The sequence below is a fragment of the Bombus huntii genome, chromosome 5, assembly GCF_024542735.1.
Source record: "Bombus huntii isolate Logan2020A chromosome 5, iyBomHunt1.1, whole genome shotgun sequence".
NCBI classification, from domain to species: domain Eukaryota; kingdom Metazoa; phylum Arthropoda; class Insecta; order Hymenoptera; family Apidae; genus Bombus; species Bombus huntii.
In genome coordinates this window covers 14,726,802-14,748,709 of record NC_066242.1, presented here as the reverse complement: position 1 = coordinate 14,748,709, position 21,908 = coordinate 14,726,802, and the positions used below count along the sequence as shown (strand labels likewise).

General features: G+C 38.7%; 2 protein-coding genes across 2 annotated transcripts in view; one reads left to right on the top strand and one right to left on the bottom strand.

Annotated features, from left to right (window-relative positions):
• Window positions 1-6,159, top strand: part of LOC126865686 (uncharacterized) — a 162,224-nt gene extending 156,065 nt beyond the window's left edge. Inside the window, exon 3 of the transcript XR_007689638.1 lies at window positions 6,149-6,159. The gene's annotated coding sequence lies outside the window, so the exon portion shown is untranslated. The remainder of the gene's footprint in view (window positions 1-6,148) is intronic.
• The window catches only part of LOC126865675 (glypican-4), a 132,643-nt gene that overhangs the window by 109,764 nt on the left and 971 nt on the right, over window positions 1-21,908 (bottom strand). The gene's annotated exons all lie outside the window — the stretch shown is intronic.

Here is a 21,908-nt window from a genome sequence, read left to right as displayed (position 1 = left end):
TGCTCCGTCGACGATAAAGAACGTATCGAAATAACAGAACTTATATTTCGATTTCTTTGGATTTTATAAGATTGTAGCATATACTTGAAGAAATAAATAGAAAAACATAGATTCTGAATCCTCTTCTACAAGTCTACTACGGGCGACTACAGTCGGTCTGCGTAAGATGCCGCGTACTGTACATACGACGAGTATCGTACATCCTTAAAAGCCTTTTATTAACAATAAAATGGTTTAACAAGACGGCAGTGTATAGGTTGTCGTCTTTCCACAATGAAGAATTTAAATTAATATTAATCATAATTAAATTAAAAAATCGAAGTGTGTCGTCGATCGTAATCGATTAACGAGAACCGTGAAACGAATCGCGATACCAGTGCCAGATTTCCGATGTTGGCCCATGTGTAACACCATATTTCGAAAAATACCACACGCAATACCATTATTAAAAGCTATTAGTATCATACAATTATATTATATTATATGGTATTATTATATTTTGTAATTGTTGTTATTTCTGTATTTAGAGGTAGGATCACAAAAGCTATTATTTTATTCTTCGGATAAATCTATCACATCGTTCTGAGCTGGAAAACCTTTATTGCGCTTTTTTACATGGACTAGGGATAAAAATAAAAGAATAAATGTATCGATTATATCTAGAACTATCTTCTAGTTACTATTTACTGTAACTAGCGCATCTGCGCATGGATAGCGAGCGCGAACTCACGTTGCCATTTTCAATAGTAATGTTATCTGTTTCCAAATTGTAATTAAAAGCGAGTGTGTTGGAAAGTTATAAATACTCTGTTTTGAGGAAAGTTTTTTCTTCGAAAAACACCGCCAGAGCAGCTCGCTTTGCAATGAGGCGATCTTTCTCGCGCACCGTGCAACTCTTTTGGCACAGCGACTCGTTCAGCGGAAGTGCCGCGGCGGAGAAGCCACCCGTAGCGAAAGGGTTAAGAAACAGAATGTAATATCGAATGAAAGAATATATGAAAAGCTCGAGAAATCAAAGATATTCCATTCGTGGAGCTCGATCTACAATGAGCTCCGTTGTTGCGAGAAGATGATTCAAAGACCGGTTAGATCAATTACTAAGACACTGTTGAGAATCGGGAATGTTATCTCGATACGATTTGTGGTATCGAAGGTAGGATGGATAACGGAAACGCAGAATCGAATAGCAAAAGGGTTTAACGAAACGTTTATCATGGCCTCGGGATCTTGGAATCGTGGCTTCTGCCGCGTATGAAGCAACGAGAAAGTATAAATCGGTGAATGTCTCGGAAAGAGAACATTCACGACAACCAGGGAAACGAGACTGCTTGATTAATATTACGCTCCGACTGGCGATCTACATGCAAACTATCGGTCGTCGCATCCGGCCTGGCTTGTAATTATCGGTACAAACCCGCTTGATCGACTCGTCGATGATCAACTTGGTAATTGTAATCTTCGAGTGTATCAACTCGTTGTATCGCTAAGAAGCAACCGTACTTACGTGTAAGCAACAAAAATAAGCGTACGAATCTGTTAAAAGAAAGAACAAACGATCCTGATGGCGATCCCAAAAGTTCAACCTTTTCTGTGTTCAGACCACGATGTTTAGAGGATAGGAAATTGTTTAATTCGTAAATTATGTACTTATCACATTGTCGATAACAGACAGAAATAAAGTTCTAAATAATGTCGGAAAATATAAGCAACCCGATATTTATTCTTATTAAAGTAATTGAAATCTTTGAATATTTTACGGTGCTCGCGGTATTATAAATTTTTCCTTACAAGACTATTATTTTATTATTATTATTATTAATACGTTAATTATAATTATTATTATTATAATTATTAATACGTTATTATTTTCTTAGGATATTTTATCAATATTTAACACTTTTATAAACACAAATATTTGAGAATAGCTGCCTATGAAACATAAATGATATAACTTAATACCTATCGCTCTTAACCGTTTGAGTCGCAAGCAGCGCGATCGCGCTGTTTAGATTTTGTGTCGAAAAGTCCCAGTACATTTGAACGCTACACACGACTGACGGTATTTTGTATTTCATTGTCAATAATTTTTCTTCATTCATCTTCTTATTCATTTTCTTGAGTCATCTTCTCAATAATTTTTACTGAACAAAACTTGAATTATTTATACACTAATAGTACGCAAATATAATAATATAGATGTATTTCATAAAAATAGGAAATATAACGAGCGCTATTGCGCCATTTGTTTCTCTTCGCAATCGATTAAGACAAGCGCTATAGCGCTGTTCGAGATTTTCCGACCCTGTTTTTCCAAAGATCCCTCGGACTCAAACGGTTAAACATTTTCCCCTTTAAAAATCCAGATGAAATCGAAGAAGAAATTGAAAAGAGGAAGAGCTTTTATCGGAGCCACTTCCTGCGAAAATATAGACACAATTCCAGGATAAGACGAAGCATGGGAACCGAAACCATGGAAGTTCACCAACGTCTACCTCCGAATCTGTCTCGCGAAATTCACGCGTGCACGCAATTGTGTGCGTGAATACTGGCCGCAGAATGCACATCCTCTGGAAGGAAACCGGATATTCCTGAGGCTCTCTGGTGACGCTGTTGGCACCCTACGCACGCATTGTCCCCTGAGAATTTCCTTCTACTGTGCGGTTTTTATACGCGTCACGACAAAAGTGCACGCATGCACGCGCCTCCGAACCCGTCTACAAAAACGACCATGGCGAAACGGAATCCGTGCAGATTCCTCGCGATCAAATCCGTCGCTTCTGTCTCCAAGTAAAAGCTTCTCGTAAAAGGATATCCTAAGATACAGATTAGCCCAAGACATTGATTTTCCCGATATGGTAAGGTTAACACTTTGACTGCCACGCCGAAATCACACGTTTCGCTGAGGACGCCACGGGAGTATTTTTATTATTCAAAGCATATAATGGCAGAATAATAATAAATTGACGATGTAAGACAACGTTCTTCCCCAATCGACCGTTTGTCTTATTGGTGGTCACGGGTGACCACCGTGGCGCCTTGCTAACGGTCGATAGCGACATATTATAACAAGGCTTCGTTTATTTCAACAAACCATTCGCATTCGTTGTTTCGTCGTAAGCAAAACGTGCAGAATATATTGTCGAAACGTGTAGAGGATATTAGTAAACGGTATTTGCTCGTTCTATACATAATAGTAAGGTATGTTCACGCTTCTAACTTCAATTATACGATTATAAAGCAGTATTTACGATTATTTTCTAAGCTGTGTTTATAATAATATTCGTAGATTACTCCTCAAAGATATGGATGCAAACACAGTGCATCGTTAGATGCAAGATTTGTTCTCTTTTTTTATTATTGATGTTCTAATAAAAATGTTTAATCGTTCAATGGGACACTTTTTATTTCAAAGTATCTTCTATTTATCGGTTATATTGAAAATGCCCTAACTGTCAATTTTCATTCAATTTTTACAATTGTAAGAAGTTCAAGCGCCCCGGTCACCAATGACCACCGTGGCAGTCAAAGTATTAAACGAGTTACCTGAGCTTCGACATTTTCAAATTTAACCCCGAACTCTGCAATTCGATCAAACTTGCTAATTCAATTAACTATTTATCCACATTTTAGAATTTATTCAGATTTTTTAAAAGCGTAAAAGCAGCGAAATAAGCATAATATTAGGTCCAAAAAGTTTCTTTCGTTTTATAAGGAAATAATAGACGCACAACCTTCTTTTGTTTTATATTATTTTATCGAATTACGTACGACCCATTTGGTTGTGTTCAGATAAACACCGCGACATTTCACAGACTTGGTTTCACGTTTGTATGAAGGTGCACTGTTGGAAAAACACGTTTGCGGAAGAAACGCGCTTTCCTAATATTTAGATTACCCAATTTTTCTTCACGGATCACGGAAAAATATATTTGTCCAGGGAACTTTAATAGCGGTAACAATTGCTATCGAAACGGTAGATGCAATTTTTTAATACATCAATTTCAAGATTTACCGACATTCAATATATTGAAAAGCATGTCGCGTTTACAGGGAAAGGAATATGTATTATATATTCCTTACTTCTCGCGTTCCCGCAGTTCCTTCGAATTTCCCTCTCGCTATCTCGCAGCGTCTTGTTACCGAGCTAAGTGGATTCCTCGGCGAGTTTTCCGGTTCTTGGAGCGAACACGGTACAAAACTCGGATATTTACACCAGTACACAGTATCATCTTCCTCTCCATATGCACGTGCAATATAATTTGAACTTTTACGACATTCTAGCCGTCTTCGCTTCGCTTTTATCGGTTTTACTTTAGCCGTAAAACGAAGTATGCGTGTATGTATATATACATATATATTTCCGAGATTTTGTCGTATTATCCATACGTCTTTTCTTCTCGTAATTAACACTTTACTAATTATTAATCGGTTTTTTGTCGCCGACGATCTTTCTCATTATTTGAACAGTAATTTGTTATTTAGTATTAACGTACCTTGCTTAGTTGCATCAGTTGCGTTGCTTTGTAAGCTCCCACAGTTTCATACCAATTTGAAAAATTTACCGCTCGCGATGAACGAAAAGAATGATATTGGAGAGTCTAAACCGAAACAGAGCGTCAGGGAGAATCTGTGCCTGAGCTGCCGATCGGACGTACGTACACTGTTGAACCGCTAGCGGTCGGTAAAGTGTTAAGAGATGCAAGCAATGTACAAATTTCTTTCATTCCAATCGAGATATTCTTTCATCTATCGATTGATTCAACGTACAAGGTACACGGGACTGGACATGTATTTGGTTGGCGCAAATTCCTAGATATTGCCAGTTACAAAATTTTGAGATTTTTTTCGTTTTATTGGCGCGTTTCTTCGTTCTTGCACGATATTACAAAATTCGAGCGATATTCAAATCTTTATATTTTAACCGAATCGTGGTTTTGTCTACGCAAGTTTTCGAGATTATTAATTAATTCAGGCTGAAGCACGTAGACAGCTGGACACGTGTAATGTTTCATTTGCGGAAACCACCCGCGTTGCGTCTCGAAAGCACGCCTCTGCGCCACAGGATTCGAGATATTAAGAATTATTAGATTTACCGCTCGAGAAGAGGGACCGGATTTCATTTTACGTCGAAATTGCACCGACGTCGTTTTTTGTTCAGACCTTCTCGCCCAAGACGAGCTCGACACCTTTTCCCTTTCACGTACACTGTCCCAAAATGATATTTCACTCTGGTCTTCCATTGCTTGTTGTTAATTATCGATTTATTTGCATTGATTTTCCACCTTCTTTTTCTTTCCGCCATCGATCTCGAATTCATAATTCTCTTTCACCGACGATATCTCATGAAAATTGAAAAATACCACACGTTATTCAATTACGGAAAAATTGCAATTGCACGATGATTATTTAATCAAACGTCGACACTTTTGCTTTTATTACGCGAACGTTTTTCGCATAAAAATCGACGTAACGTTTGTTAATACGAATTAAATATCGACACACCCATCGCTAGCTTTCCGGCGACACAGCAAATTAGTTGACTAAAATAGTCAACATGTGAGTAACGGGTTAGTCAACTATAACAACCTTACTGATTCTACAACGCTAGAATAGTCAACATGTGAATAACGGGTTAGTCAACTATAACAACCTTACTGATTCTACAACGTTAGAATAGTCAACATGTCAGTACCGAGTCTTTTTCTGTCTTTTCCCTTATCGCGACGTCAACTATAACAAAACTCTAAGAGCCTTGCTCGATCACCAACGAATATTGTGCCAGTGTATCGCATCTCTATACGCTAAATTATTGTCGGCGATATATATCACAAGCAACGATGTAACTTAATTGTTAAAAATATAAATTTTATAATCCTGATAATCGCAGAGTTATAGCCTCTCAAATACCCCTATTATCTTAACAGAAATCAGGAGATCGATCAACTCGTCGATTATTATAATCGTAACGGAAATTTACGACTCCCGTTGAACGTCTCCCCTCGCGATTGCGTCTCCCCGCGATTGGTCGAAAATACAAAATAGAAACACAACCATTAACACAAGCTCCACGATATTTCAAATATCTAGGAGAATTGCGAGTTACAGAGGATAAGGTAGAAAGCTTAGAAACGATATAAATGTTTATTAGGAATCGACAGAAAGTTTCGTAATTAGAAGAGCCAGTTTCGTTGAAAATAGCTGGATCAATCAGCGGGGTAGTAGGCGATTTCCTTCTGTTTCTCATCGTGGCTCTGGTTCGCTTGTTATTCGAGCCACGAAACCAAGGGCACGCACTTCAAGCCGCAGGATCCCACGAAATGAAATTAATTAACCGATTGTAACTACGAAATCTAGTCCTCTGGGAGATCGTGGGTCGCTTCTACGTGACATTAGCGAGAACAATTAGAGAATAGACGGGAACAGCAATCAATCGCTAAAGCTCTTTCCACATTTGAAATCTTCGACTTCGGAAGACAGAAACATCTTTTAGGTAAAATTAGCTTTTACGAAGCTATTGAGTTGACAACTAAGTGATTGCGGTTTTTGTCAATACCACCTAATGACAAAATCCGCAATCACTTAGTTGCCAAGCCAATGGCTAAAGACTCTTACGATTTACTGTTCGAACAAACGAAATTTACAAAAATTAATGTATCGACTAAACGAAAGCTTGACAAAACCATCGACAACCCGTTCCGTCTCTAACTCTTTCGCGTTTAAAATAGACACACGGAGAGTGTGATAGCGAGAGGAGAAAAATAACGTGGAAGGCAAACGCAAGGGCTAGACACAATGGTGGAAAGAAGCGTGCGAGAATAGACTGGATGCATGACGATAGGGTCCCTGGAAGCCATATTACGTGGCAGGGAATGTACCCTTAAAGGTGCGGTATTCTAACGGTGAAACACTCGCCAAGAATTATCATTAACACGTCCTAAACAGTTTCGAAGGATCTCTCGTTTTCTATACTGGCATTCGTTCGGTTAATTTTATTTCACTCGTTTTAGATTAGTTTAATTTAGAAGAATAAATATCGATTAATTTAATCTCTATATAGATGTAAATCGTGATTCTCAATAATTGAGAAACAAAGATTTTCGCTAATCGATCAGAAGCATTCGACGTTGGAAAGAATCAGCTTTTCGATATGATTATCAGACATTCTGTTTAAGACGGCATTTTATAGATATTTTATCGACTCTCGCTTTATTTTCTTCCGATAAATATCGTAAGAATAATTGCCTAGACAGGATTTAAAATTAGAAAATCGATAATCGATGAGGGCCACGCAAGAATACCTATATATAGAAATAAGAGGACTTTTCAGAAGGACGGAGATCTGCGACGCGAAGACAGAGTTGCCGACACCCGTAGCTGCAAGAAATTGTAGAGTCGGCAAGGATCGGTGAGCAGAAACTCATTTTCTCGAAAGACTCGTGACGGCAGCGACGAGCGGATCTTCGACGTGCCCGTTCTGTCAATCCGCTTGAAAATTCCCCAACGAACGCGTGAAGAAATTTCGAATTTATGCGTCCAAGCTATTGAAATTGATTTAGAATTTAAATAATTGGAAGATGTTATTAATAGTCCCTCGATATTTGTACAACTCGCTGATTATTTCTCAGGTTTACTACACAGAACACTAGAACTAGAACTACCGATAGTTAACACGAAGCTATTTCTACCAAAACCAGAGAAAATGACTGGTCTTTAAAAAATAATAGAATATTTTTATATTTACTGATTTATTACTTTCTTACAGAAGCAATTCCATGTTATGTAGTAGATTTTTGGCATTATTAATCCATCTGGGATCCCTAAAAGAGGGTTGACACGTTTATAAAATTGTAGAACTAGTCATTTTGACTGCTGTGGTATTCCTAGTGTTAGCATCTAGCGATCGATTTGGAATTTTCCTGATAACTGATACCGTCATATCGAATGATACGCGGTAAAAATTTGAAAAACGCGTGGCAAGTTGTAGAAATCGAGGAAACTGGTTGATTGGGGTTCGATGAACAGATTGCAGGACCCTTTTACACTTTGACAAGTACCAGTCATTTTCACTGGTATTGGTATAAGTAGCCTTGATACAAAATTATTTTCAGTTTGAATACACAAAAAACATTATAAAATTCATTATATTATTCTTTCAATTATCGTTGCGAAAGTCATTACATCATTGCGGAAAAAGATATAACATGAAGTAGGAATTTTCAAATGAAATTGTAAAACCAGTCAATTTGACTGGTGTGGTAGTCGTAGTGTTAATCTAAGAAAAATCGAATACGAACGAACTTCTAATTTCACCGTAGCAAAGCGTTTCTGCGTAATTCTGTAACATCGTGACAAGAGTTAATTCTATCAACCAGTTCTGTAACAATCCTATAAATAAGGAGGAATAGCAGAATCGAGCCTAAGTAGGAAAAATAGAAAACTGATTAACAGTGTCGTACATGAATATTTATAAAAGTTTCAGGTTTCTACCGGTCGATTAAATGTTTATAACGCCGTGTAGAAACCGGTGTGTATACGTCCCGAGGCAAATTCTTGGTACGACGAAAGTCGTAAAGGCGGATATATCCCTGATAAACTTGGTGAACGGCTGAACGTTTACGGTAATTGACTTCGAACGATGAAGCCACTATAAAACTGAACCTCTCTCGTCCATCCGGTGATTTGAACGCGGCGAGAAACAGCAAGCGAACCGGGCACGATTCGATCGATCGTCACTTCCATTTCGATCGCCATTTCCATCGTCTTCTTCGTACGAATTCCTTTAATCATCTTTACGACATATCGGAAATTGACCGGTTCCAACTTTTGATCTTTTGCCGCAACATGAAGTTAGTTTGTAAGTTTTACAATCGAATTCGTCGTAAGATGAAAAAACCGACTATAAGATGCGTAAAATAGAATTTTTCAACTTTCGTTCGAAAGAAATTCCATTTAGAAGAACCAGCGCAACGTTGACCCGTATTACACGTTTTAGAAGAAACCTTTAGAAATTAGACTATTCACGCGTCAGATGATCCATTCGACCCTTCGACCTAACCGCACGCACGGTACGAGAAAAACTACACCATCGATCGTCTACAGAAATTTAAGAGAGACGCGACAAAGTCCTAGGAATTCCATTCAAATCCCTGATGATCCATTCCGATTCAAACATCTAACCTCTCTCCGCTTCATGAAAGGAAGATTCCACCGCGAATCTTCCACGAGGACCGCAAGGAAAAAGAACGTGAAGGCTGAAATTTAAATGTGCCTTCGAAGTTGCAGCAAGGAAACAAATCTTCAGTCCCAACGGATTAGAAATGCGTGGAACCAAGAGAAAGAAAGACAGACAGAGAGAGAGAGAGAGAGAGAGAGAGAGAACAGGGTCACGCGGCCAGGTCTATCGAGTCGTGGGACAAAGGCTGATTTTTCTGTCTTCGAGGGAGTTTAGCATGGAAACGTCAGGTTCAATTTCTATTTCTCGGCGGTGAGGCGCGAAAGTCGCGACAGCCTTCTACCTTTTCCGGTTTTGTGTGCCCTTCTGCTCCGAGTTCGCATCGACGATCGACCGCGCCGCCACCCGCGACGCGAAAAAGACTTTCCTTTCTCCTTTCTTTTTTCCCCACCCTTTTCCTTTTCATTTTTATTCTTTTTTTTTTCCCCGGCGGAAAAAACGGAAAGAAGACGGAGCGTGTAGTAAATGCCGGCGTGGTCGTGCAGGCTTTTAATCAGCGCGCATGGAAAATTCTCTTTACGCGTTCCCGTACACCCCACAGGACGCCATTATACGTCCCTATACGCTTCTTTACACCTGCACACGCGGCTCCATTACACACCGGGCCAACGTTCCACGATTGACTCCTCGATTTCGAGCGACGCGCGCTCGTTTTTTCCCTTTTTGCCTTCCGCGAGCTTTCAGCGAGATCTTGCACTTTTGATCGATTCGAATGGGTTTGTGGATTTCATTCGTTCGAGTAAAAGCTCGATTGTTATTGAAAGCTTTGGGAAAGTAACGCAGTTAGGAGGGTTTCCACGGGCAAAACAATGTGACGAACTTCTTTTTAATCGATTAAAAATATTTTCGAGATTCACATGGTTGCTGTTTGCAATCGGAAGCTTTCAGAGAAGTTCTGAATATGTAAAGGGTAAATCTGCGAAGGATTAGTCGTCCAGTTTGCCATGGAACACGGAGTCGTTCAAAAGCCATAGCGATCAACTCGATCGATGTAAATAAAAATATGTTTCGAACACTGTTTCTTCGAAAATTTACGTTTCGATTAATTTTGTCGTTTCGTTGCGATACGCTGTTTTATGGATCGTTCGATACCGAGATAATAAAACTGAAAAGTTTATGGTGTGCGCAACTGAAAATAAAAGTAAGTAAAATCGACTGAAATCTTCGAAATGAGAAAATCTACTTGAGAAATAGCCAAGAAAGAGATCCGAAGAATTAAAGTTTCCAGATGTCGGCGAAGGATTCTACTTCGACAAAGAAACTTCGAAAAATAATCTGTTAAGGAAAGAGGAAAGTTAAAAAGCGTTCGACGATTAGAATTCGATCGTTGTGCAACTAAATACAAGAAAAATGCAACAGCGGTAATTTTTGAATCTCGTAAACGCTGAACCCTCCTAATGAGAAAATATACAAACTCGAAAATTCAAAGATTTGCAAAGCTAAAGTCTGTAGAAATTCAGAATCTCTTTACGTAGTACAAACAGTAGCGAAGTAAGGACCCGAAAAAAGGATTTAAAGGAATAAATTGAAAAAGGAAGCTGTCAAGAGGCATAAAAAGAGAGCGATGAATGATCAGCAGGAATCCTAATCCATAACCGGAGATCAGTCGTCGGCTGTGGATTAAACGCGCGTTATACCTGCTTCGCGCGAACGAACACAGGTTGATCCGCCATTTAATTAGAGCCGAAGCTTTAAAGGAGCAACGGAATATCATATTTATGCCCGGTTTCATCTCGGCTACCTGACATGACTGGCATACCGAGGCTTGTCGTCTTAATTAAAGTTAATTAACCCAAGGGGATACGGATTTCTAGGTTCCGCGTTTGCTATACACACTGCTCAATTAGAATACTGATAGCATCATTGCACAGGATTAAGCATTTTACTTTCGTCGATACTTCGTTTCTTGTTCCAGTTTCTTTTTGTTAGAAATTATTCGCAGTACGTTTCGCTGGCGAACTTTATCAGCGCGTTCTATGAAATAATAAATTGATAAAATGAACGAATTAATAAATAAGTAGATAGAGAACGATATTAAAGGACCGGTTAATTTCAATTATCAGTCAATCTCATACAACAAGCGAATCATTTATTAAGAGAGATTAGTTTTCCTAAAGAACTGTAGCCTACAATGCAGATCTTTGCCCTGTTAACATTTTCACCGCTCTTTCTATCATTTTACGATATATCTCAAGTTTCCTTGTTCGACAAACGAATCTTTCCCAAAGGAGATTAGTTAGTTTCGTGAAACATTTAAAAGGGGAAAGAAAAAAAACAAGAAAAAATACAAAGGGATGCAAAACAAATTCGAAAATAAAAGAACGAAATCGTACTCGGTAAAACTCGGGCTTCCGGCGGAAAGCAATTGGGACGCAATCCCGATGCAAATTGCACCATTCTTTCCCCCCACGAAATTTCCCCATCCGGGAACCGACAGAAATTCCACTCCATAGCCCAGATAGATAACTTTCAGCGACGAAACTTCGTTTCACCAGGGACAGAAGCGTGTTTCCTACTATGACGTCCTCCCTAACGACAATGAGTCCTTAGGCCAGCAGCTTTTAGCGAGTACGGAAAGACAGGGACGCATCGAGGATAAACGCGGTGCTCGCGTAGCTCTATCTCGGGTAAAATGTAAGTCGCATAATGACGCAGTCTCGATAGTCTAGTCGAGGAAGACACCCGGTCGCGTAGCCTGGAAGCGACGATACCCGTCACAGCACTATGGTGCACACCGACACTCTAACAACGAGGTAATATCGGTGTGCAAAGTAGCAGAAGCACGTCGTGGATCGCTTCCCTTCGAGAAAGCTTATGCTCCAAAGAGAGAAAGAGAGAGAGAAAGAGAGTTATGGCAGGGAGAGGAGAGACGGTACAAACTCGGTCAAAATTATAAAGTATTCTACACGCGAACAGAAGTGACGCGTTTTGGGGGATTTTCTGAGTTAACTCTGCATATTCCTTTTCCTTTTTTTCTTTTCTCCTTCTTCTTTTTTTTTCTTTCCTTGTTACAGTGGAATTTCGCTGGTCTCGATAAAATTAGCGTGCAGCACCGATCGTGGATAGCAAGAAGTTATTCGCGAAGTAGCAGCTGAGTCGAAGACGTATGAAATTGTCGCGTTATTTTTATTAAAATACATATATGTACATATATCCATTTATAACAAGTCTACTGGTGAAACAGGAAATCCTAATTGATCGTAGTTTCTCAGTTTTGACCTAGGAATTGGGAATTATTAATCGCTGTGTGCATGCGTGTATATGATATTAATATCGCGACAACTCCCGTGTAATATACAAAGTTGTCCTCTTGTTTTCATCTTATTCGATTAAACTCTAAGCTATATTTGCAATGAGCCACGGTTGAAGTTGCACGGCGTTGCAAAGTGTTGTAAAAAAAAAGGGGGGGAAGAAACTTCAAGACCTTCGAACTCGAGAATCGAATGAAAAATGACCATTCGTTCAGGTTAACCGATTGTCCAACGCGAATAAACTGGCTTTTCGGAAAACCTACAAAGAAGGAACGCGCTGAGAGGTCTGCGGCTGGCCTTGAGAGAAAGTAGCGGTTTCAGGGAGCCACGAGGCCGTGTTCACGACGTGGAAAACCCTTGAACGTCGAGCGACGACACTTTACTGCCTGTATCACCGATCACCGACCAAAATAACGGGCAAGGAAGTTCTACGTTCCGTCATCGTGCTCAGCAAAGGGAGAGAAAAAAAATTGTCCCCTTTTGTTAACGGCGAGTTTGCATACAAAATGAAAGAACGTCCGACACACACAGGCGGTGTATATCCACTTGGAAAAAACGCATTTCCCATTTTTCGATCGATGCATATGCATTTTCCTTCATCCCCCCCCCCCCCCTCTCTCTCTCTCTCTCTCTCTCTGTGCTCGTCCCTCCATATCAGAATTTCTAATTCGAAGATGCAGAACTTTTTGCCAAGTTTCGCGTCTTTCAAATTTTTGATCCTCGAAAGAGAAGAGAAATTGATAATAGAAGAGGACAGGTTGCTTTTTATTCTTTTTATATTAAAAATGTATCATAGCGCGCGTGTTTATATCGACAGCGATCGATGCGTTAATGAAATAATTCTGTTTCATTATCGACGTGACCTGCTGTCGTCAACCATTTAAAATTCTTTCTATGAAACGTTCCACGCTTCAAAATTCTTGCATTAACAACGAGAGGAGAGGGGACGTATATATGTTGCAATGGAACATAAATAATAGAGAATCGTGCAAATATGTCCAGTTCGTGTACGCATTGTTGTCGTGTATGCATGCACGATGTTCCAGCGCATATCGAGCGGAAAGTGATCGCACGACCACGAGCGCAAACAAGGTGAGCTGCTTTCCAGGCTATATCCGACGGAACCACGGCGAGGACTGCTTATTTAAAAATTACAAGTTACAACGGCGACCATTAAGCGTGGCCTGGTGCCTGGCTCTATAGACGAGCATAGGCCTGGCTTGCGTATCTCTTTATGAAAAGTCTCCTTTCTGCATTCCACGCTGCGTCTCGTCGCTACTTCTACATCTACGTCGGTCCTGTTGCTGTCGCTGACGACGTGTTTCAGCCAGTTTCCAGAACTTGTTCACTGTCACAACTTACTCGTGCGACCGAGGATCGTTACATTGTTGCCTTCGTCATCTTCCTCTCTCCTTCTATCGTACCGTTTCGTACGATTTATCAGAATTGCTAGGAAATTTACAGGCTACTTTCTTACCCTTGCGCGAGAACTTGGTTTGGAAAAAGATAAAGAAAGGTAATTAAAGAAAGAGTAACAGAGTCTTTTATAGGCAACTATTTCTCACAACCAAGGAATCATTCGGTCCGTGTTTTCATGCTTTTCCCATTCCAGAAGACATTGGAAAAGGATTCGCCGCCAGAAAGTATCTGCATATGTTTATACAAAAGCGTGTAACGAACAGAGGATGACGAAGAATTCGTCTTATCGACGCGTGTGTCAATGAGACTCTTGCGTCTCTGTAGCAGGATTATTCCTTTTCGTGAAACGTAAAGAGTACAGTTTGCTTTGTATGTATTATTGTCATGCAAAGCGAAAGACAATATACATTGTGCCTTTCTTTTCAACAACGACGTATCAAAGTATTCCCTTTTAGCTACACTTTGACATAAAAATCGGAAAACGAACAGCGATGGATTCAACGCGACTTTTCTTTGTAATCTTCGTATGTAATCATATAGAGAACATTGAAATTCATCATCCTCTGATCGTGAATACCAATTTTATACATCGTTTCTCGCATTTATCTCGTCTTTCGTTAAGAATCTACGATAAAGATATTCAGTTTCCTACTTGAATATCGAATCCAGGACCGGCGTGACCTTCTACGGGGCCCGAATACACGTTCAAATCCTACACTTAAATTTTACAACGAGGAATTATTTATTTACAAATGCTGTTACATATTATATATTTTTTATATTTTTTAAACAGATCCAAGTAATATTTTTTCGCGTCCATAATTCGCTTTCAAGGGACAAAAAATTCAATGAAAGTAGAAAATCTGTAATCATGTATGACCTTTGCAAAAAGCTATTGATGTAACTTAATTTCTCTAAAAAGTACATTTCTCTGAAAGCGCCTGGACTTTTTTTATCTAAAGTAGTTTCCAGGATATGAGGACTTTATGAAGTTACACTGAACTTTCGTGATTTTTCTCACTCCTTTACTAAAATAATATCTTGCATCTGTTAATGGTATCGTCATTCCGTAAAAAGTTAATCAAAATTCGAGATTTTTAATTAACGGGGGGCCGGGTTCCGACGAACAAACTGAACCTGCCTTGCGCCTACCCTGATCGAATCCAACGAAAGTTCTACAAAATATAGCGAATGGAGATTGAACGCTTTTAACGAACGTTTGCAAATATATACAACGTTGTTTATCTGCGTTTATAAATTAAGAAACACGGGGAAGGTTATCTCGATTTAGAACTCTCGAAGCAAGTAACAACGTAATCGGAATGCAAATACGCTTTATTGAAACGTACTGCAATTAAAATAGGAGAAACTATCGTGGCTCGACGATATTCAATACGCGTAACGATCGATGATCAATCAAGAAATAGAAGAAAATATGAAGAGAAGAATCGTAGAAGGTGGCTGTCTTACCTGGTCCTTAAAAGGCACAACAATTAATGTAGCCGGTTCCTGCGCCTCTAATGAAGGAACATATCGTTTATCAGGCTCGATCCAGTATAACATGATCCATAAATCAATTGCTCGGACAGCGTAATAGCATCTAGTATCAATTTCACTTTACGTACGCGAACAAGTTGAGTTGACAATCTGACTACCGTCGCGTTTTACATTGTAAGTAATCGAGAAAGTGTTTTAATCGATACCTGTTGAAATTCTTTCTCCTAAAACTTGTTCCACTTTTATCTAAGCATTCTACAAAATTTGTATGTAACGCGCGATTAAAAATAATTGGAATAGAAAATTTGGTAAAATTCGGTAAAAATGACGAGAACCACGACAGATCTGAAAAAGATTGTTCACAGTTGCAATGTATCTATAATCTGATCTAAATATTCTTGTGGCTCTGCAAACAGGAAAAAGTAAAAAATAACAGATTTCGAAGGACAGCGCCAATTAATCTCCGAGATCGGCGACAGTAAGATTCGATTTGAAAGAAAATCAACAGAAAAAGTCAATAAAGATAACTCGAATCAAATTTTCTTCGTCTTTCCGAATGCAAACTGTAACGTTGGGAATAAGAAGTTTTGACGATGATTCATTCTAGAATTTGTTTTCGGTTTATTTCAATGTACTGAAGATAGCAGAAAAGCACGGCAAAGCGAAAGATAAACCGTGCTGAAATTTTATTTGCCTACCGAATGCGAAATCTATCGTCGACGATCAAATTTTCGATGATTAATGGTTGTTCAAACCTGAACGATACGATGGATATTCAACGTGACCTAACGCAATATTAAGAATAGAATAAGCAAATGTGAAATAAATAAGCAAGTAAATAAGCAAGTGAAATATCAACGCAACAGCTGTACTCGCACGAACATAACAGGAGGAAAGCTCGATAAGTATATTTTTGTTGATTTTCTGATTTTAGTGTCACGTTATGTTTAAACAGCTGTTAATGGGAACAACCTGGTAGGTCGAAAGAAGCGTAAGTCTTTCGAAAATATTCCAAAGCCGAAGATGTAATTGATGGGACGAGCAATTAATATCTTTGATATTTTAATATCATGACGCGAACAGTATTTTAAAAACATTTTTAAAAGAGTGAAAAAACAGATGTTCCGCTTTATAACTAAATAGAAAACAATTTTGGTAACGTGGCGGTGCTTCGGCAACGTACTGAATTTTAAAACTGTTCCTCTGTAAAAAATAGAAAACACGAGCCATCGCGTTCTTCCCCTGCAATCTCCACGAACAAATAAAAGAAATCAAAATTTCTCGAAATTTAACCACGAAGCAGACCGATCGACCATTTCTTCAAAATCTCGATTATCCTCGCGATAAACAGGCAGAACTCGACACAATAAAGTCCCGTCGAAAGAACTACGAATAATTAAGCAGAAAGAGCGTTAGCTCGCTTCAGAACGACGCAAAGGACAATTTACATACAAAGTACGACTAAAGTCGCTATATCCCGTGGGTCTTTCAAGAAAAAAAATTCTCGCCAGGTTGAAGAAAAGAAAGAAGGATGATCGTAGAAAATTTTCAGCCGACTCATCGGTAAAATCCACTTTTCGTACAGCCTGAGAAAGCTCTCGTAATGCTCGCTTCTTCGATGATCTCGACCATCGAGCTCCATTCTATACTTCTCGAGGACACCCTCGGGAAAGAAACAGCGTTTAGTATAGGTTCACAACACCTGTTTCAACCACGTTTACGACTAGTTCTGACCTATTTCGTCCTATTGTTCCTCTGTTTCTCCAGAACGAGTTGAGCAAAGAATAAAAACTTCCTTCGATCGCTTCTTTCTCACATTCGACTGAATGAATAATGAACGAGTCGGAAGACCCGTGGGAGGTCGCTCAAGATACGTTGTATTTTCACGTTAGGGTAGTTGGAATAAATTTTGTCGTCGAATAGATGATTATAAATGGATTATCATAAGAAGTGTTCTTACATGCAACCGTTCTTCGGCAGCTATAACAGATATATCTGGTTTATCGTACTACTTTTTATTTCATCGTCGCTTTGCCAATTTAGAACAAAATTATTGATTCTTCCACTAGAATGTAATTTTTGTTCTTTGTGACATTAATTCGGTGTTAATTGATCGATTAAATATTCGATGTTAGTGCAGCAATTAAGTATTTTCGTGGCTAGCGACGTGGCATTTTTATTTTCAGCAAATTTCGGATCAATATTCGTCGCTGTTATATTTTCACACCTAAAAGGAAAATATCGTATCGTACGGTGATATACGATGCTGTTATTTACATTTGTACGTCGAAATATGATAGATGCCTGATAAGGAAGCTGGATGTAAATAGATTTTTTATAAGAACACGATATCGCTGCTGAGAAAGTAGAATAAAGTTTGAGTAGAGGCGAAAAAGCGTTAGAATATTAGACGGGAATTACCGGGACAAAAAACATTTCAATATAAATATTCCTTGGGAACCTTTTCTGCTCCCTCTTCATTATTCACGTATGTCGTACATACAGTGTAAAGGATCCACCGGATAGAATCGACGCGGTTCGTAAGACCGGCAAGAAATCCCATTCGACCGGCTTCTCCGGCTGCTCTGTCAGGACTTAGGATCACCGTAGACGCTAACAAATGTTCCGGCGTGTTGAACAGGCTATGAAGGAGCATTCTACGAGAGTACGAGCCGGCTTTGGTATTATCCAAAATCCTACTGTTGCTCGAGGCACTCGATGCGATTAATTCTCTCGTCGTTTCGTGAACAGATCTGATCCTTAATCCACCTATGACAAAATTCTTATCAAAGTCCATCTCGACCATCAAGGTACTGACTGATTTCAATCGTCTAAAATTTCCAACTGAAATCAAATACGTCGTTCTTTGACAATTCGTTCAAGGAAATTTTAAAGTTTCTTGTATCGTTCGATTGTATTTTCTTTCATACTTTGAAGAAGTAAACATTTTCTTCTTTTCGCCTGTCTGGCGAAAATTCTAATCAAACACACCGAATCGTCGTGTCATTAATCTTCATATCTCTTTTGTAATTATGAAAAAGCAGATTAACGCTATGTCTTTTTCGTTTATCCGGTTAAATTTTGAATCATCGTAATATTTTATCAATCGATAGCCTGCTGGCCACTATCTCTGTACATTGAAATTACAAATTACAAAGCTCTATCCGGTAACCATTGTAATATTATTATGGACAAAGGTATTTTGTAATTCGCCTGCGTTCAGAGGGAAAATGACGCGAGTATACAACGAACGACAAGCTCCTTCAACTACGTAATTACGAAATTTAATTTGCGATGTATCCTTTTCATGACGCCACCCGTATATAGATTCAGCCAAGTGTAACTAACGTGAGAGTAAATGTACCAAAGTATTTACCGTCCGTTTGATCCAACAATCGGAAAAATACTCACCTTTTAAAGACGAAGAATCAACGTATACGACATTGCACCGAGTAGAGAAAAGCTAGTCGACGTGCATCGCGACGGCTTCTAGCGTCGTAGAAGCTAAAATGGTACCCGTGTCGAGATAATAAGCCTGAAAATTCAGGTAGCGGAGATCTGAGACAGCTGTTCGTCGAATCTTGCAGCAGGTAGACGACACGAGAGGAAAAAATGAAATTTGAACAGGAGATAAAGAGGAAGATCGTAAAAGTAAAAACTCAGGGCCAGGATGTAATGGTCCCCGGATGCTTCCATCCTCGGTCCACTTACTAACTACTTGTTAAACGCGTTTTTACGATCGCGTTAACGCGATGAAATCGAGGGACAGGTTAAATGGAAGTGTTCATTGATTTAAATTAGTTTTCGTGGTGCAGTTGAAGCGAACCGATCGCAGTTTGGGACATGTCACCACCGGCTTGTCGGCTTCAACGAAAAGCAAGATAATGACGGACGATTAACACCTTTGATTAGAGATTATGCTCGTTACAGTTTAAGCAACGTTCATAGTTTAGTCGGTTTCTAGCTTCTGATGAAACCTCTTGTAGCTGGTCTCGAGTTTTGATGAAGTAACGCGATCAGGTTTGTGGCAAATAGCAAGTATCTAACGATAGGAATCGATACCAGCCCTCGCGAAGGGTCTTCGACCGGATAACGTAAAGGAATATTGATTAACATGTAAACATAATGGAGTAACAAATTTTGGCGCTTGAAGAAAAATAACTAGTAAATCATCAGATAGATTGTACACAATATAGTACACAAAATATAAATGGCGAAAAGAAATATGTATATATATACCTATAGGGATGTACGAGAATATTTAAGCCATGTACGATAATGATCTGGTAATGATAACTAATTATATTTGTAAGAAATATCCTATCTATACCTAAATCTATCCTAAACTACAACTGGATCGTAGCTACTTTCATTCGATAAATTATCAAACGTTTAAATCGATCAATGTGAAATATCAAATATGTACAAACAAAATAAATCTATTTTAAATTCTAGCTAATACACGATAATCAATTATTCCCACCCAATAAATTATTATTGTGAAACGTAAGTAACCGTGAAAAGTAACGCCACAAAACCGTTAATTATTCTTTTAAACGCACCCTAATACCGCGTCCTATCGCACCCATTGTCTTCCACCGAATCGCCATTACTTCCGGTCGCGATTGTTCCAGAAAAATCAAACCAGCAATCATCGGTCGTAATTACTCTCCATAGAAAGTAAATCGTGTCAAAACTCTTGTAACTTCCTGTCGCGCATGCGCGTACGCGTTAATGTGCACATTCGACACGAACGACGCGATAAAACGCGAAACGCCTCGAATTATTTTTCTTCTGCCATTTCGTTCTTCGCGTATCGCTACTTCGTATACCGTTAATACTTGGCGCTCTTCCACGGTTCTTTATCTGCCCCGCGAAACCCATACGGCTCTCCTTTCATCTCACCGATAAGCTCGACTGTGTTTATATGCAAAAACAAGTCAGAAATAAAAGTGTTCGTGGATGGTGAAATGGCTGCGCGATTGAGCGGAATGCGCGTCTAATGCTCTCGTGCACACAGATTGAGTAATCTGTGACGCGAGAAACGAGCTATATGTTTTGAAACTGTTTTCTTTTTTGTTAATCTTGCCTTTATTCCAACTTTGACGAAGACATCGAATTTTAGATTCATACGTTATTAAAATGGACGATCATTGCGGCTGAAGATTGTTTTAGAACGTTATCCCTATAATACTTTCTATACCCGTTTTTTCTATCTTTCTGATGTTCACTGTTTGAATCTCCGTAACGAAAATAATTTAGGAATCGATCCTTTGTGCTATACAAGAGTTGTATATGTTTTTTATTTTCTAGTAAAAAAACTTAACCTAAAAGTTCGATACGACCATATCCATTTTATGATTTTCGAGAGTAACATTTCTAAAGAATGTCAGCCGTATGATCACGCTAACGGAACGCAAGATCCTTTATTATCTATTCGGCGCAAGTAAATATACTTTCGAAGCTGAACGTATTTGTGATTACACTAACTGATAAAGTAGACAGGTTCTTTGTGCTCGTACGATGTATGTACATGCCGAGTGATAAACCAAGGTATCTCCCTATATGGGTGTGAACCAACACGAATAATCCATATAAAACATGAAATTTTCAACTACATTATTTTATAAACGACTTTGAGCTGTTTTCGATCGATCGGTATTATAGGTCCAAGTGTATCAAACTTTAATATTACAAAATTTAATATTACTTTCATACGACTAGAAAAAATTAATGCTATCGGAAAAGAAACGTATAGAACGCGATAAAAAGATTAGGATACGTGGCAATACCTTTCGTAATCACTGTAAATTATTAACAATAACATTATTCTCATTAAATTTTTAGCCACAGTATTGCAAAAATTTATTTCCACTTTGTAAATGTTTCGGGAGTTGTTCAAATGCACTGCGATATAAAGTGCTTATTTCGTTCATTAAGTCTTCGATAGTTAATCACGCAAACATACGAGCGAGGCAAGCTAAGGCACATTTGTGTATCCAGTTTCGAGACGTGAGAACTTCTCGGAATTTTTCTTCCGTTCGTTTTTTCTCCACGTGCAGCCCCTTCGCGAGGAAACACAGCCCATAATTCATCGGCCATAAATATTTCGTTGAACGTGTCCTCTTTGCGAATCACTTCAACGAAATTCTGCAGGATAAATCATGAATGGCCGTGAATTATGAGCCCGGCCACTCTAATTCTGAGCTTTAATTTTCTCCGCGTTTATTTTTCATCCGTTCGTCATATATTCTTCTTTCTCACTCTTCTGGGAAACTTTTCAACAAGTTAACACAAACTAAATCGGAATTCCATTTAGAATTCACTTTTTATCCTTTTCGCTATATACGACACTATTTAATTAAGCGATAAAAAAGTATGAAATGAAATATAAAAACTTGCTGAATGCACGATTCTGTTCGAAATAATCAAACGAATCTTAACTTTAACCATTTCCTCCCATAATATTCAAGAGGTCTGACATTACCATTGTGAATGTTTAAATTTAA